Genomic DNA, 17,442 nt, shown 5'->3' on the forward strand with positions numbered 1-17,442 from the left:
TGTTCATATGAAATATTAAGTAGTGTGAACCTTTGTAGAAGTCTGTCAATAAGTCAGCTATAAGATGACCTACTCTCTTCCAGCCCTTTCTTCAATTCTTGAGAATGAAATGTTTCAGAAAGAATCATTGAGTGGCACTGTATGTGGATATGAACCAAGTATTATGTAAAAGAATGCAGTTTTCTTCTAAGTGGCTAGGTAATTGCTGAAGAATTTAAACTAAATTTAAAATCAATATTTTGATTTATCTAGGGATTTATGATACATGTGTGGCATAAGATACAGTTTCCTAGAAGAATTGAGATTAATATTGATTAGAATTATCTACTTCCATGAAAGTTAAAAGAGACGAGTATTAGGAAATCAGAATACTGAACTACAAAGACAGATAGCCTCAGAGTTCATAATGATTAAGTTCTAAAGGCAAGTGTCCAAACATATTACTGAGGAATTTCTCTGCTTAAATGCTAGATGTCTTCCTTCATAACAGAGAGGAATAGCAAAGCAGCTGTCAGTCTGAAATGCAGTTTCCTACAACATATGCTTCATGACATATGGAGAGTGGTACAGAAAACAAACATCATGGAGATTTTCTTGACTGAGACACCATGCAATACAGAAAAACATACTGGTTAAGTAGATTTATTTGAACAGTTAGTGAAGCTGAAGTTTCTCATAAGTCTCCATTTCAAGCTACTTACTTAAAATAATTTGGATGCCTCTTGAGACTGCTGCTAAACAAAATAAAAATGATGTTCAGTAACAGAAAGTAAAATAGATTTTGTTTTTACAATTTTTAAACAAAATATTTCAAGTTCTTATTTTGATATGATATTTGAAAATAACATTTAGCTAAATTCAGTGTTTAAGGGGTCATCAGTGAATTTGGAAAAAAATATTTTATTTTGACAGAATAAAATATTTTGTCAACTTTAAATGTGGGGTTTTTTTCACATTTTCATTTGGGTAGGAAACAAAACTGGAAGTTCTGTTCAGGTATATTCAAAATAGATTGTTTTCTCTGTGTTCCTCACTACACCACACACTTTGCACCAAATAAGAAACCAGCCCAATTTACAAATGTTTATACACTATATTCAGTATAGAGATGAATGACAGTCAATTCTTCCCATTTCTCGTAAGTAATTTGTATGATCTCAGAGTGCATAAAGACAACAGTATTGCATAGGTAAAGTACTGCAAAACACTACTTTTTCTGAAATGTGACATGCCAGTAGAATGAAACATATGATACAAGCAATTTTTGGGCGGTGAGATGTTGCCTCAGCTGTGGCACATGTTAGCAGAGAAACTAGAGAACGACATGCTTTTCACCGTGTAGAAATACTGTGCCTTTACAGAATTCTGCAGTCTGCTCTTGCTTCTAGTCATTTCTGCTCTCTCAAACACAGAACTGTTGATAGTTAAACAAAACTGTTAAAAAAACTCAAACCAAAACAAACAAACAAACTAGTTTTGTCCTGTGATTTTATAAATTAAAGTGAATTAGTTATTTAAAGAATTGTATTTATGTCATGACATATTTTTAAAAAACAGGAAAGAGAGGCAATAAATATAAACATTGTCAGAATTTCATAAATTACCAGACTATTTTATTCTGTAATTCTGAGTTAAAGAAACCCGTATAAGCTATTCCTTCTAAATTAGAAGAATGTACAGAAGCTCAGATGCCAGACCTTCAGCTAGTGTAAACATATAAATGGTGTACCTAACAACATCCATGAAAGTTTGTAGTAGGTAAAGACTTGGTCAGTTGAACAATTTCCTTGTGTGCTAGTTTCACACAGGTGTATGTGCATAAAGCTTCTTAGAGGTGATTTCTTCCTTAATTTATACATGGGGATTTTAGAGAAAACTTTGGGCTCAACAGAGTAGGTCTTGTGTTGTTACCGTGTGCTGTGTACATTACATTGCTTCTTGGCTTCTTAAGGTGCCTCCATTTTGCTAATTTTCAATACATTGTATTTGGGCTTTGATAGAGTTGAGGGGAAAAAAAAGATAAAGACTATGTTTCTAGTTGTTAATTTTCTGTTCTCTCAGTCAGACACAGGTTGCATCTGACTGATTGCTTTTCAATGTTTCCTGAAAGACCTGATGATAGGGGCTCAGCAGGCCAAGGTCAAATGTTGGTAGCCAGGAGCCAGGTAAGATTTCCTGATACAGCTGCTTCTTCTTCCATTTACTGCGTAATGAAAAAAATCCATTAGGCTTTCTGCATGCTATTCCCAGCTTTAAAATGGAAATAATGACGTTTGTGCACTAAAAAATGCACCAAAATACTATGATTTAAATATTGTGTTCCAAATCCTAAGGTCCTATTGATTTCAGTATGAGTTGATTTGACCCTATCGTAGTTATGCAGAAATAAACATGTTATCAAAATACCACAAAATAATGACACTTCAATAGGTAAATTTTGACGGAATTGTGATGACAGTGCTTACCTAAGAAAAAAACTTGAAAATGCCTGCAGCATAGAAAAGCAAACTCCAACATTAATTAATGAATGTTATATTAGTAGAAACAGTTTCTGACTACCTCTAACTTACTTTCAAATTATAGATTGTTTACTTAGCGTACTTCATTGCCAGTAAAACTTTATTTTAAATAGAAGTTTATAAAGCAAATTATCCAACTGTGAAATTGGAAGCACAACTGTTTCAGCCCATATGATTTTTTTTTAAATGTTCCCCCACAGTAATCTGCACTCGTCTTTATAAGTGCCTAAAACTGAAAAGGATTATCTAGTCAGAATACATCAGTATATAATAAATGTGCTTCATTTCTTCCTCAGTCCTTAAAGCTGACAGCCAAAATGAATGTTTGCCTCAGCATTGGCAACACTGGTACTTTCGCAGAGACTATTTCATGGTCCATTGGACCCTAAAGGACATTGTTTTTAAAGGCATATTATCAAAAGGAATGAAGCACACCATCAGAGCACATATCAGCATGTATTATTAAACTTAGGGGTAATAGTATTGCGTATTTGATATTGTAAAGCTCTCTAGTCAAAACGTATTAAAACTAAACCTTCATGCTTCTCAGCTTTTATAATTTTTTTTGTGTCTAATTAGTAAATACAAGTCATGCAAAGTACTTGTAGATATCCAGTAACTTTGAAAAAAGAAAAGTGTTTTATAAACGAAGTAATGTATCATTCTTTCTATATCTATATGGAACACATACTATCACAACCACTGTTATACTAATGGCCTTCCCATACAGTGCCACATTAATTGGATGTCAAAGCAGCACAGCTCTGAATCCCATTTTGCTGATTTATGAAAAAAAAATAGCTACATTCCTTTAAAAATATGCAGATTCACTGCTAGGAATATTATCATGAAGTAATCAGCTTTCTTGGAAACAGCTGTTAAACTACACAACGTAAATTTCTGAATCTCAGAGGCCGGGGGCTCATCAGAATATTCATTGGTCAAATCACAGCAATGATGAGATTGTGTGGGCAGTGCTTAATTTGATGGAGATTGCAGCAGTGTTCATTGGGTTAGATGCTGCATGATCCTGACAGCTTCACTGTCAGATAAATTGCTGCAGTTATAGCATATGAGCAAGCCCATAAGCTGATCATATTAATGTTACAAAAATATGACACCAAAAACTAATAACGTTCTTTGAGGCATCTGGACATAAGCAGAATCTAATCTTGTCTAAAAGATCTCCACTAGCACTAATCATTTTGTAATATGATCAACATATTCTTGTCAGAGTAGATTGTACTGTGCAGTATCAGTAGAACTGATTAAACTTGGCATGCTATTGTAAAATAAACCTTCAACTTTAAAAATCAGGGCCTGCTGATTACACTGGATTTGTTGGATAAAACACGTCCAAGCCATTTTAAAAATAACTTCTTCTGGTGATTTGTTTTCTGTAAGTGAGAAATATACAATAGTAGAAAGGAAATCAAAATGAGAAGTTAAACCATATGGAATTTGAATAGCTTGAGGAAGAGGAAAAAAAAAATCTGAAAAGTGTTGAGCCCTTAGTACAATAATCTTCTATTGCCTCCCAGAAAAAAAAAAAAAAAAAAGAAGTTTATACATCCTTTGCTCATGATACCTTGAGATCCAATTGCGTTATCAACCGAAGTTCTTTCAAGGATGCACATTCTTACAGCTGAAGCATAAATGCATCAAGAGCACATAAGGCTACCTATTTCTTTGTTAAAAAAAGGCCTCACTCTTTGGATTAATCCTGTGCAAGTGATGGCTGATTGCTGAAAGTTTTTGCTGTGAAACATATGGTCCATGATGCTCTAGTGTTCCCTGCAACCACAGAAGTTAATGAACTTAAAAAGGAGGAAAGAGCTTGATATCAAGCACCATGCATTTTTCACTCAATGTTGCTGTGGGTCAGCAAAGTTTCACGCATGATGATTTATAGCAAAGCAAAGGAACTAAGGAGTTGGAATTTAGTATTAAGAGACCATGTAAATGGTGGGGGGGGTTGTGTTTTGGTTGGTTGGTTGGGTGGTTATTTGGCGGGGGGGAAGGTTGTTTTTTTTGTTGGTTTTGTTTTGGAGTTTTTGATTTTTTTTTTTTTTTTTTTTGGTCATTGGTTGGGTTTGGTGGTTGGTGGTGGTGGTGGTTTTTTGGTAAATATTTTCATTCAACTAATTATTCTGTAAGATCTCCAGTGTGCTGCAGAATCCAGTTACTCTGATGGGTATAAGGATGTGCACTCACACAGTTCCTAGTTTAAATTAGAATTAGAAAATATTTCTCCAGCTGTGAACTGATTTCTCTTTAGGGGTCATAAAAGGATCCAGATAGATCTGATGAGCTTTAATCTGCAACATCTGAGTTCCTTAAGGATAAGAGGATTTTTTACAGGCTGTAATTACAGCGTGCAAGTGTTTACTTTGCAGGGAATATTGCTAAATACATTTAACAGCTGGCAGTGGCTGAATTTCTCCAGAGAAGGAGCATGAGCAAAAAAGGTACTACAGATAAGGATGGCAGTTTCTGCTTTCTTTCCTGGAGGAAATGAGCTATGGTTGGTTGTGGACCCTCTACAAACAGAGAGGAGCTAAAACAGGAAAAGAAGGCAAGGCTTGAGGAGAGAGACTTTGGAGGGACACAGGGGCTGTATTTCAGAGATCCATCAGTGCTGCCGTTGCTGTCCCCACATGCCAGAGTGCAGTGCAATGCCGTGAAGTGCTGCTAAAGAAGAAACACATAATTTGCAGACTTCAAGTAGATTATGAAAGAAGACAAGGTGGAAACAGCAAGATGTTCCTGCTTCTATGTAACATGAACTAATTAAGGCAAATTCAGGGCTAATTTTATTTGGGAACTTGACAGTCATTGCAGAGGGCAAGCGGTGGACAGGAGAGTAAGGAGAGAGCTAAGCAGTACACTGACTAACAAATAATTTGTAAAAGTCAAAAAAATACAGTTTTGAACAAAATGTCCACCCATAATGAAGAATCTGGTTCCAAAGTACAAGGGAGATAATTTACTTATTTTCTGTGATGTAAAGACAAAGGCTACAACCATTAGATCAACAAATAATGTGTCTTCAGCAAGATTTTGTATTTTCTTTCACACAGCTATTTTGAACTGAACATCAAACACTTTTTTGTTCCACTGATGAAAGGACAGTTATTATGCTGGGATGAAGTATTTCCCAATATTTATCCTTGTAAAGTGAAAAATAGGGCTAAACATTGGAACGTCTCAGAAAATTAAGTTTAGTTTTTACTGGCACAACCTTGTCTAACAGGATGGGCATCTGTATCATGATATTATAGTGTCCTCATGAGAGAGATGCCTCATTTTTACCACAGGAGAGCTACTTTCAAGGTGAAGGATGTTCAGTGTTAAATCATAAATTCAACAAGCTTACTCTGTCACAAGAAACAAATTCAATTTTACAGTAAAAATTGTACACTGACTATCTGTGCTTCTGAAATGGAGATGGGATGGTGATAAATGAGATCAGGGCAATAGATGTCAGACCCTCTAAATTATATGAGCTAGACTAAAAGTATTACTAAACATACACAATGAAGTACAAGGAAATGAAAGTGCACTCATTTATACTAATACGTACTGCTAAGTATATTTTAATTTGTGTGTGTTAAATAGATGGAAATACCTTCACTTTTCCCCATCCAGTGCGCCGACACTGGCTCACAGGAGGTTTTGGAGTTTGCTGACCAATGTCTGAAAGTCCACCTGGCACTTTCCTCCCCTCTCAAGAAGCAAGAAGGCAGTTGCCACCCAGACCCACACTGTGTAAATCTGCCGCCCATGTTGATGCGCTTACAGGCACATCCTTGCTCAGGCTGCATCAGGAACTGGTTTTAAGTTCCGAGTACAATTAATTGCTTTTTTAACATTTTGCCCTGATGATTTAGCCTTTAAAAGTTAACATCATTTAAACATGATTTCAAAGCAGAAATAATATTTCAGTGATATCTTATTAGAACAAATAGCTCACTCTGTCATGAAATCTTAACTCCACCAACAGTCAAACTGAATGAATACAAAGGAACAAAGCTGCTCAAACACTGGAAACCAATTATTTCACTTTCTTTCCTGTCTGTACCATGCAATGATTTCCCCTTATTAAGGCAGTATATTTCAGAGGAATTACAATTTATATACAATGAAGAACATCTTAATATATCACTGTTTCTTGGATATTTTTGGCGAAAGAATCAATGGGCAGATTTTTCACGGGAAGATGTAGAAGCAGAAATTAACTGCTGTGTGCCATTTATAGTAGGAAAACAATGACACTTGGTTCAACAGATATGGATTATAAATATGGATGACCACATTTATGTAGTTGTTTTGAAAATCTTAGCATTGAGGTATAAATTTATTAAAATGTGTTCTCAGACTTACTATATTGTGCTGTATCCTGGACTTCTGGTGATGATCAAACTTAATGGGGTCTTCTGATTTACAACTATCCAGAGGTGCATGGCATTACCAAAGATTTTAGGCATGCACAGATGATGGGTGATTTCAGAGACAAAACTCTCTCAGGAGTGATAATGCCAATGTGCTGCTGTTGTGAATCACCTTTAAAATCTCCATTATGTGTGAAGGACATCCCCTCAATTAAGGGGTCTGGTGGTTTGCTTAAGTCAACATTGCTATGGTCAGCAGGTTTGCAGTGAAAAACAACTCTACTGGATTTCAAGATACTGCCATTACAGGTAACTCTGACACAAATCCTTACTTAAAGTCTCCTTTCTCTAAGACTTATAAAAAACTGCTTATGTGCTTTTTCTGTGAAGGGTTTTCTACAGGTTTTAAAAATTGAGGAAAATAATACCATCACTTTCTTGCCCCATAACTAGAATGGATTATAAATCCTCTCAATTGTGGTGGATGAAAAATATTAAAGAGGTATTTGTGTGTGTGTGACACAGAGCACATATAGCTAGGTCAGCCTGTATTCTGACACACTGACAAGTAGCCCAAACATGTACAAGAAAAAAGGGAAAAAAAAAAAAAAGTGTCTTAATTAGGCAGAGTGAAATCTGATTCAGAGTTACCTTAAAATTTTATTACTGTCATTTTCAGTATGGAATATGTTATAAACAAACTCGTAGTAAAAAGAGGACAAAATATGAGCATGCTTTCCATGTATGGTTCATATCTATTCAAACAGTAGAAAAGCTCTTAGAAATAGAATATTCTGAAGGGACAATTTTTCTGACCACAAAGATCTTCCAGTAGCAAAAGACCTGTGTTTCGGTGTAAAGTGAAAGACCATCAGGGAAAGGGCAGATCAGAATGATTCCTCATTCTTAAGACTACATGAAATATGTTGTGCGTGTAATAGTCTAATCTTCTACACTTCGAAGAAGGATGTTACAACATTGTAACCTCATTGTTTCTGGAGGATGCTTTCCTGGTATTTTGGGAAGAGTCAGAGGTTAAAAATCTCAGTCTTGATCTGAATTTCCCTGAAGTGTCAGAAAAATCTCATATAAGAAAATTTTAAAACTTTCAACTTTGATATTTCATTTGTGTCAGAATGCTGACAATATATACTGTGCGTGTGGCAATTTTAGATCCTGTTTAAATAAAATATTATCAAACTATTTATGAGAAAGGGAAAAGACATTACCAAAATTGCTTTTTTTGTACTTTGCTTTGTAAGTGAACAGAAATAAGTAAAAGTAGCATGTTTTATTGCAAGGGAAAGAAAGAGGAATTAATATAATTTCCTCAGGAAGAAAATGCTAGTTATACTACTAGATGTTGAAATGGTGTACATTAAAATATTTTTATACTAATCGAACTTCTTATCAGGAATTCAGCTCTGTGAGTAGTTAAACAGAACAACGAGATGCATTAACATGACAAGATAGCACAAAGTGTTGTGAAGGTTCTACTTGTAATTAAGCACCCAAAATGCTGGAAATAACTGAATTATTGAGGAGAATAAAGTACTTGATGTTTTCAAATATTCTACAAAAGACTTTTCATCCAAAGGTTATTTGTAGTTTCTCTTGGTAAGTTTACTTTATATTAATTTTCTTCCCCATTATTTATTTTTAAATTTCTTCAGAAATGGAGAACAGGCTTGTTCCAATGAAGTGAAACTAAGTTAATACAAAAGCTAATTAATTTAATTAAGAGGTTTTTGTTATATCTTCTAAAAAAAGTGATTCAGAAATCTTTTATACATTTTCATAGGACAGCTGGATGTTCAAAAAATTGAAGTTGAACAACCTGGCTCCAAAGAGGTAGTATTACATAAGGTGCACATACATAGGGCTTACTACATTTAAACAGTTTGGCATTTGCTTATTTCTTTAAATTGGAGTGATGTGAGGAAGTTTCAAGCTTGTTCTTTTTTTTTTTAACTACTTGGGCAGATTGAGGTCTTGCACTGAGGTCTGCCAAGCTTCATTTTACTCTCATTTTACTACTCTAGTCATCATTATGACAATGGCCAAGGGAATATTTCTGAGAAATATACCTAATCTCATATTATGTTTGAAGGTAATAGAATAGGAATTTGTATATATCACTCTTAGTAAAAACATATTTCCCCTTCTCTTGTAAAAAACACCGGGTAGCATACATGTCTCTGAAGCACCTGGAAAGACATTGACTCCAAAAGGAATTGGAACCAAATCCGTAGTATGTCCCTAAATATCTTATGTTGAACTATGTGACATAATCTTTTTCTGTGAAAACTCAGATGTTGGGGCAAGGGGTATAGGGGCATTACTAACAAGAAACAGATAGATTTGTAAGAGCAGAAATGCCTCCAGACCTGACTGCTGCAGCTGAGGTCCCACCATACATGGAGGAAGAGATGTCTGTAAATCCCTTTCTGTCACTGTTCATGCTGCTTTGGTTTGGAGCTAGGGTGGGCAGGTGCCCCACTGCTGTGGGTCCTGAGACTGCAAGAAGTGGGAATATGGAGAACACCAAGTCTGGAGGCAGAAATGGGCTGCGGACCATGCTGAGAGGAGCAGTGAAGTCATGGGCCGTCGTGGTGAGCAGCAGGAGCCAGTGTGCAACTGGGAAAGGGCATCTTAATGGGGCTACTGAAGAGCAACACAGAGGTATAGAAGAAATAGTCATGGGCTCATGCTGTCTGTGTGTGCAGGCTTTGAAAACTGTATAATATTCATTTAACAATGTTTATTTCTGTCTGTCAAAAGAAATAGTCCTCAATTCAGATTCAACGGATGCCTGGTGCCAGAATTTTGTTCAGGACTCATTTTTGGGGTTTTTTTTGGGTTGTTGTTTTTTTGTTTTGTGTTGGTTTTTACTTTTCTTGAATTTAGAGACTATTGCAGTTAAAGTAATAAGCTTGATTGTAATGAAAATAATTTTAATGAGTAAATCAAGGGAGTGCAATTAAAATCTAGATACATAAATAATATGCCATCCTAATTAGAATGAAAGTGGGGTTTTTTTGAGAGTTTACTTAGGGTTTTTTTATGTTTTGGGGTGGGGTTTTTTTTTAAGATTAATTGAAAATATAGGCACTCCAGACTGAAAAAATAATACAAAATAAATTTATTTTATTTTGCTTAAACTTCAGCAGTTACCCAGTGTGTTTGGTTATCTTCCATCCTGGATTCTCTATGTGAAGAGGGAGGGAGCAGGGAAAAGGAACAAGAGATATCAGTACTTACAGAGCCATGGTATGGTAGGGGCGATTTGTTTGAATGGAGCTTATGGCAAAATTTGTAGCTGTTGTAGGATTTACATCAGTGCATTGGAGATCACCACCATTGCATGAATATGCTTTAGGCTCAATTACCTTATTGTGGAACACAGACCATTCGGATCCCATTGCTCATGTACCCCCAACCTGAGGAATTTAGTAAGAGCATGAAGTCTACAAGTGATGAAGGTTTTTACCATTGTACCAAGGTCTACTTTCTAAAAGCATTACATTAATGTGCTAATAGATTTAACTATCTAAACATAATTTTTCTGCCAAAAAACCTAAATCTTGGAAGACTATAAAACAAACTAGTGTCTTGCTGGCATAGTTTTTCCTCAGTTTTGTAAAAGTTATTGACTGGATAGTGTATAGATGCTGCACCATAGGAGAAGGAATACACACTTTGTTTTCAGAAGTTCACTGAATTATAGGCATAAGAAATGGAAAGGTATATTAACTTATTAATGTACCTGTAAGTATAGGATTGCTGTTGTGCATATGAGTTATGTACTTTTTTACATTAATAAGTGAATCATCCTACTCTGTTCTCTCTCTGATTTTCTGCTGAAAAGTTTCTACTTAAATACTAATTTGTGTTGCTACAAGAGAGTTTTTTTAGAGGCTAGTAAATCAACTCCGTTTACATTGACTAAGCCAAGAAAATACTACCTTGCAAGGCCCCCAGAGCCTTGTGTACCACAGTATTACAACTTCTGGTATATTACAAATGAGATAGACAATTTTATCAGAGAGAACAAGAGATGATTAAGATGATTCAGAGACTGGTAAGAGGCATCAACATAGAAACATGGTATCTTTGCTGGTGCATCCTGTGACCAGTCCAACATGAACTGGGCATGCAAAAAAGGAAGGCTTTCCAAACTGGAGTGGGAGGCAGAGATGCCTATATGTTGAATAGTGTAAAGCCTGCTGATTTGCAGAAGTAAGAGTTGACCTACATTGGCTCCCCATATGTACTTTTATTTCAATTAATGAAATTGTGAAGCAAAAGGAAAAGGGAGGGACAGATTGAAATTAAACTAAAGATCCTGAATACTAAGTGCCATGGGAGCCTGCACTGTCCATAGTAAATAAATGTCTGGTCTCCTTGGAGAACCCTCAAAATGAAGTTTTCCCCTCCCATTATAAAAAAAAATAATAAATTAAAAATTGCACCCCCTGCTCTGAAACTCATCCCTGGATTTTATCCTTCAATACTCCTACCAAATAGTGAGTCTGAAAGGACTTAAAACAATTGTATCAAGGCATAGTCTTACATTAAAGACCTTACTGATATTGACTGAAAGTTGGTTGCCTTTTCTAGTCACACCGAATGACACCAAGTACCTGAGGCCAGCACTCCTGTGAGGAGCAGTGAGATTCTGACTCCATGTAAGTACTGTAGTATTCTCTAGCAATGCTGTGCTAAGCAGCTTGGCTGGAAAACGCTTCACATGAATAACAATTTGTCATTAAAACTGAAGTAGAGAAAGCTAAGGTTAAATAAAAAGCATTTAAGCTCTTATCAGTATAGCCAAGGATATTTTTCATGTTGGAAAGGTATGTCTAGACATTGAGTAACTGATGTATTTAGTTCTCATAGCATACTGTAAATGCAGATCAACTTGATAAGCAAAGGCACATTTGCTGAATAGGAACATGGTTTATCATTTTTCTCCTGAGCTAATGACTACCTATTCACCCTCCCCTGTCTCGCCAGCACCTATAAGACTTCTCCTGCATTCCTACACAAAGTGACAGTGCAATTCATTCTACTTATTATTCTTGTATTGTCAACACTGTGCCTGTCTTTTTTAATGATGTATGGCCTTACCTTAGTGGTGGTTAATCTAATGATGGACTGATTCCCTGGAGGTTACAGGCACTGTTTTCTGTGTTTCTAGCTAGCAGCCAGCATCACACGGAGATGAACATCTTGGGCTTCCCCCACTCTCCCTCACTCATACTGCCTATGTGCATATTTATTGCAGTGTGAAGTTATAGATGTAGCTTCAAAAAGATCAATTTCCTGGCAAGGATCTTTGGTGTCTTATGTGCTATAATACCACTTATCTATCATTTAAATATCTCTGCAGTTTCAGTTAAAAGCTCAGACCATCAGCTAGTAACCTTCAGCATGCTGAAACATCATTTGACTGGAACCTGGCCAGGCAGTTTCAAAAGAAACTCTATATAATTGGCATAAAAGTTTTTTTTTCTAAAATATTGATTAATGCATGTCCTGAAATCCAACTAGAAGATAAACTGTATGATAAAGGAGAAATAGTAAATTTTGCACAGATTTCTCAGGAAAATAACTAACTTCTTCAGTAATATAAAGCATGTAACTATGTTCAGCCTGAAAACTTAATTGGTAACTAATTATTATTACTACAAGTGATTCAAAAACACCTACAAAACTGGAATTATTGCTTATGCAAAGTATAAACAACATTGATATTAAAACATAATTTTGTAACATGTTTATACCGCTTTCATGAAAGATACTTAGCTTTGAAGTTAGTGGTCACAAGGCATACCAGAAAAGAGTGCTCAGCATTCACCATCACATTATGTGCTACTTCTCATTTTTAATAAAAAGCTACTGCTCTATACTGATCTCCTGCTGGCCTCCTCCCTTGCCATGGCCGGTGTGTCATCTCTTATATTATGATCTTACTCGTTTCAACCAAGCACCGTTTTTATGTACTTCTGTTTTCTTTTTTGACTGAATATTTTCCATTTTATGGACATTTGCCAACTTAGAAATCAGGACTCCACTCCTGCAAGTATTAAATAAAAGTATCTTGAATCAACTCTCACCCTGGCAGGATGTAACATATTGTGTCCTAGTGCCCATTTTTCCAGAGTTCTCAACTCCCATTGCAGTTCATTTCTTATCACTTGCTCTCTGTAAGGAGAATCTCTGTGCATCAATATTTCAGGAAAAACAAACTAAAAAAAACCCTTAAACACAACAAAACAATAGCCTGCTATATATACTTGAAAGGGCATGCTGCCACAAGAGGCTAGATGAAAAAGACAGCAAAGGTTCCTCCAGGAGAGGTTCACTGCAAATGAGGTGATGCTGTTTGCAACTACCTCTGAACTCAGAGAAAGTGTTTAAAGATATTTGGTATGATTGTTTCTTACTAATAATGGTGTAGACCACTTCAATCTCTGAAATGCAAGAAAGATGACTGCATTAGTTTACCAAAGAATACAAGCGGATAAGTGATATAATTATTTTAGGACCATTCTTCTCCAAAACTCTCTTATAACCATAGTTTGTTAACTTGAAATTGATGCTTCAGCTTGTGGCTGCTATTCTACAATAACTATTTTGTGACTGCAATTCTGTCAAGCAGAGACAGATAATAAGAATGACCAAGAGAAGAAAAAAACCCAACAGATAGTGTTTGAGTATTCACTTAATATAATTTGTTTCCAGAGAGTGTGCAAATCTCACAATCAAACATAACTGCAAAATCTTAAAAAGGAGAGAGACCATTAATATTGCTTTTGCAAATTTCATTTCATAAGTTGTATTAAAATGTCAGTCATGTCCTAACTTATGCCAGAAAGCAGTTCACAGTTTTGTTTGTGGCTCTGTTTTTGAGTTCTTTAAGATGTTTTGGTTTTGCTTTGGTTTTTGTTGGTTGGTTGGTTGGGCTTCTTTGGTTTGGTTTGGTTTTGGAAGAATTGGTGAAGGGAAAAATTGAGATCAAACAAAAGAATACAGTGACTCTCATCCTGGTTCAATCCTCCTTCAGAGCTGTCTGCCTTAAGCAAGTAAGTGGTGTCATCCTCTCATTAGCTCACAATTTGTTTGACCCTTCCTGGGTTTGTTACAATAGTATATGTATCTATGAATAAGTATGTTGTTGCTATATGTATGACAGAATTGTAATATAGTTTCTAACTAATAATTATATTTGGAAACAGCTAATCATAGAAGTGTTACCCCAAACTGAACATGTGTTCATTCTGTCTGCAAAGTGAAACTGAACAGAGTTGACTTAGTTGAAATGGATTTTTGCGTTATTTTGGCATTTCTTTATTTTGTGTTTATTTTCTTTACTCAATGTTTTGTTCTTATTGTTTTAATTATTTTAGATAGATATTGAAATGCTCAAATAATCCTTTTCCCTAGTTTTTCATAGAATTAGTCACAGAAGTGTATTGGAAACTCATTTTATTAACCCCAAACTGCATTTTCCAGAAGCTAAACTATTTGACTAAAGACATTTTCTCTGTATTAGATACATAATCCGTTTGCAAAATTTCCTGGTTTTCAATATGAATTCAGTGCTTTTGTTTATTTAGTCAATTTCTGTTATAAACTTTCTCTTCTGTAACAATTTAAATAGTGTTTAAATTCAGTTTCAGATATTCCAAATAATATTGAATATGCAGGTATTTTGAAACGGAAATTTTGAAGCTTTTGACTTAAAATTGTTTACTTTTACATAATCTAAGTAGTCTATTGAGTCATCCATTGATGCAGCTGCCTCACCCAGAGCTTTCTGGTGAAAATTCCCTTGTAGTTCGTAATGTGTATGGCTTTTGCAGAAATGTTTTTTATATACATTTTAAATAAGTACTACATTTGATAATTTCCTAGTCAATTACTGCACAGATTATAAATACAGAAAATTAGACAGATATAATAAAATTATTAATGATGAGGTGTTTGCTCAGATTTAGCTACCATGTCTCTCATTTGACATTTTTAAAATTTGGCCTATTTTAGTACCTCAGTTCTTTTTAATTAGATTTCTTGACTGTTTTCAAGTTGTACCATTTCCCCTGTGATCATCCCAACTCGAAACCTGAAACTTTTCATGCGAAACTTGAAGCTGTAAATTATTCTAGGTTGTATTTTGTTCTTTAGGACAGAGCACAACTGTATTTAAATTAAGATTCATGGAATAAATTCTTCTATTTTAATTGCATCTTACGCTGAGGGGTTTTTGTTCGCATAGATTAAATAAGGATTGCAACAATGGGGTTTAAATCCTCCAGAAATCTGCTGAAGACAGCAGTATACTCTGTAGTTTACTTCTAATTTAACAACTTAGAAAAGCACTTTCAGTTCTCATTCCAACAGCCTGATGGAGGAGCTCAGGAAGAGACAAGACAGTCGGAGTGAGGAATGTGTAAAAAGCAAACAGAGTGAGCAATTTCAATTCACAGTGTTACAGTGCTGATGTTTTCTATATTCCCATGACAAGCTCAGGCAAGGAAGGTTGTAAAATCACATCCTTTTTAGTTTTACTGTAGTTTATACTTCCCAAAGACCACTGGGGATACGAGGTTCAGTTAGACAAGACATAAGAGAAGTCCCCAAATAAATCATTTATTCGTCAGCATGGTACAAAAAGAGTTCCTGCAAGAGCTGAGAAAAGAAAAGCCACTGTAATATTATGGGATACAATGCAGAGGTCCCTACATACCTTACCTCTAAGGTGCACCCAGGTTTGTAGAGAACATTTTATCCCTTATCAGACAGCTACTGAACAAGCAGATCCTGAGGTTTTCTTCTCCTGTCTATAATAATCTCTTTGACACCTAACACCAGGAAAGTAATTTCTTTCTTCCTTCATGAAGTAAACATCCTGAAATCAATACTGGTGTTTGCAGCTCTTCATAGGAAATATACTCTATTCCTATTCCCTTTAAAGAAGATAATGTCAATAGCACGACTACTTAAAATCTTTTCTGCCTTCAACCTAAGTATTAGCTCTGTTTTGTGGACTACATGGAAGAAACCTTCTCTCAGTATCTTTAAAAGGAACAGATGCAACCTGACTACAACCAATTGATCCTCAAAACTGGGATATAAATATTGTAATACTTCTCAGTGATACTAGCAATATGACCTTTACAGATTAATGTATTTATGTCTTAGCAAACAACCCTATTTATGGCTGACCCAATTACTTAAGAGCTCATTAATCTGAGATCTAAGTTTTTAGAGAGGGAAGTTTAGAATTGTCTTTAGAGTCAGCTGCTCATCTCTATTATTTTGGACAAATATAATCAGACCTCCTGGGGATCGATATGAAGCTGATTTAGATTTACAATTAGAACAGGGTTTCTGTCAGTGCTGAAGAAGGTAAATGACAAAGAAAGCACAGGAATGAAAAGCCCAAGAGGATTTTCAGTGCTTACTGCTGGAGTTATTCTCTGAATTTCCCAGCCTGAAAACACAGAGAGAAAGATGCTGAAGTAACACTGACATCTCTTCCCAGCCTTAAACCACCTTAAATCTAAGATTTCCTTTATTTTTGCTTCTAAATTCACTCCAGAGAAATGACCACCTCATTCTGGGCTGCTCAGCCCCTAGCCTTGCCCAAGACCTGGCCGGGCCTCATGGTGGACCTGAAGCAACAACACCAAACTCTTCCAAAAATCAAGATGAGGTGCTGCAGTCACCCAGCGTAGCTGGAAATTCCTGCCTCACCATTGCCAGGCAGCCCAGAAACATTGCTGTGTTTTCTGAATTATTCACTACCATCTGTAACCATCACCTTAAGGCATCGCCACATATTTTTGGCATGGGAATAGCAATGTTGCCTGGGAATTGACACTCCTCCCTGCTGCCACTTTGTCACAACCATAAGCTGTCCTCTCTGGAAATGTGCACCGGTTTTCATGCATTATAGAGCTGGGCCCAGCCTCAGGCTGGAGGGGCACAGCGGGCTCCCACCTTAGCTGCAGTTGCAGGGAAGAAGGTGAGTTTCATGCAGGTTGACCCTCAGCTTTCCCTGGCTAACAACCCCCAAAATGATCCTCACTGGATGTCTTCTCCTCCCAACTTACAGACCCAAGCTCTCACTCAAACATGAGACTTGGCTAAGTTTGTAAAGGAAGGAAGGAAACCTTCAATACCAGAGCAGTGCAAGCAAGGACACAGATTTCAAATGTCCCCACTCTGGAATCCATTCTTCCTCTCACCGTTTTGGTTTTGTATCAAGGAAACACCAGCCTTAACTCTTACTGTATAGCTCTCCTGTAATAGGAGCTCACAGTGGCCCAGAACAGACCAAGGGATTGAATACAGAGAGATGCAGCACTGCTTGGAAGTGCTATCTAAGGACACTGATGTTAAGGAAGGTGTTAAATGGTTGACTATACTAAACATTTACTGAAAAAGTAAAGTAAGAAGATTCCTGAGATTATTATCTACAGTTTTCTGGATGGATCAGTTACATTTCAGATACATTGCAGTGA

At 36.0% G+C, this 17,442-nt stretch overlaps 1 long non-coding RNA gene across 16 annotated transcripts in view; it reads left to right on the plus strand.

Moving 5' to 3' along the window:
- The window catches only part of LOC139828639 (uncharacterized), a 90,055-nt gene that overhangs the window by 18,098 nt on the left and 54,515 nt on the right, over window positions 1–17,442 (plus strand). For 14 of the 16 annotated variants that reach the window (XR_011740510.1, XR_011740516.1, XR_011740508.1 and 11 more), the window contains exon 2: window positions 2,062–2,165. The exons of 1 other annotated variant lie outside the window; for it this stretch is intronic. This is a non-coding gene — a long non-coding RNA (uncharacterized lncRNA). The remainder of the gene's footprint in view (window positions 1–2,061; window positions 2,166–17,442) is intronic. One more of the 16 variants, XR_011740512.1, reaches the window with a different exon arrangement.

The sequence above is a fragment of the Patagioenas fasciata genome, chromosome 9, assembly GCF_037038585.1.
Source record: "Patagioenas fasciata isolate bPatFas1 chromosome 9, bPatFas1.hap1, whole genome shotgun sequence".
NCBI lineage: Eukaryota > Metazoa > Chordata > Aves > Columbiformes > Columbidae > Patagioenas > Patagioenas fasciata.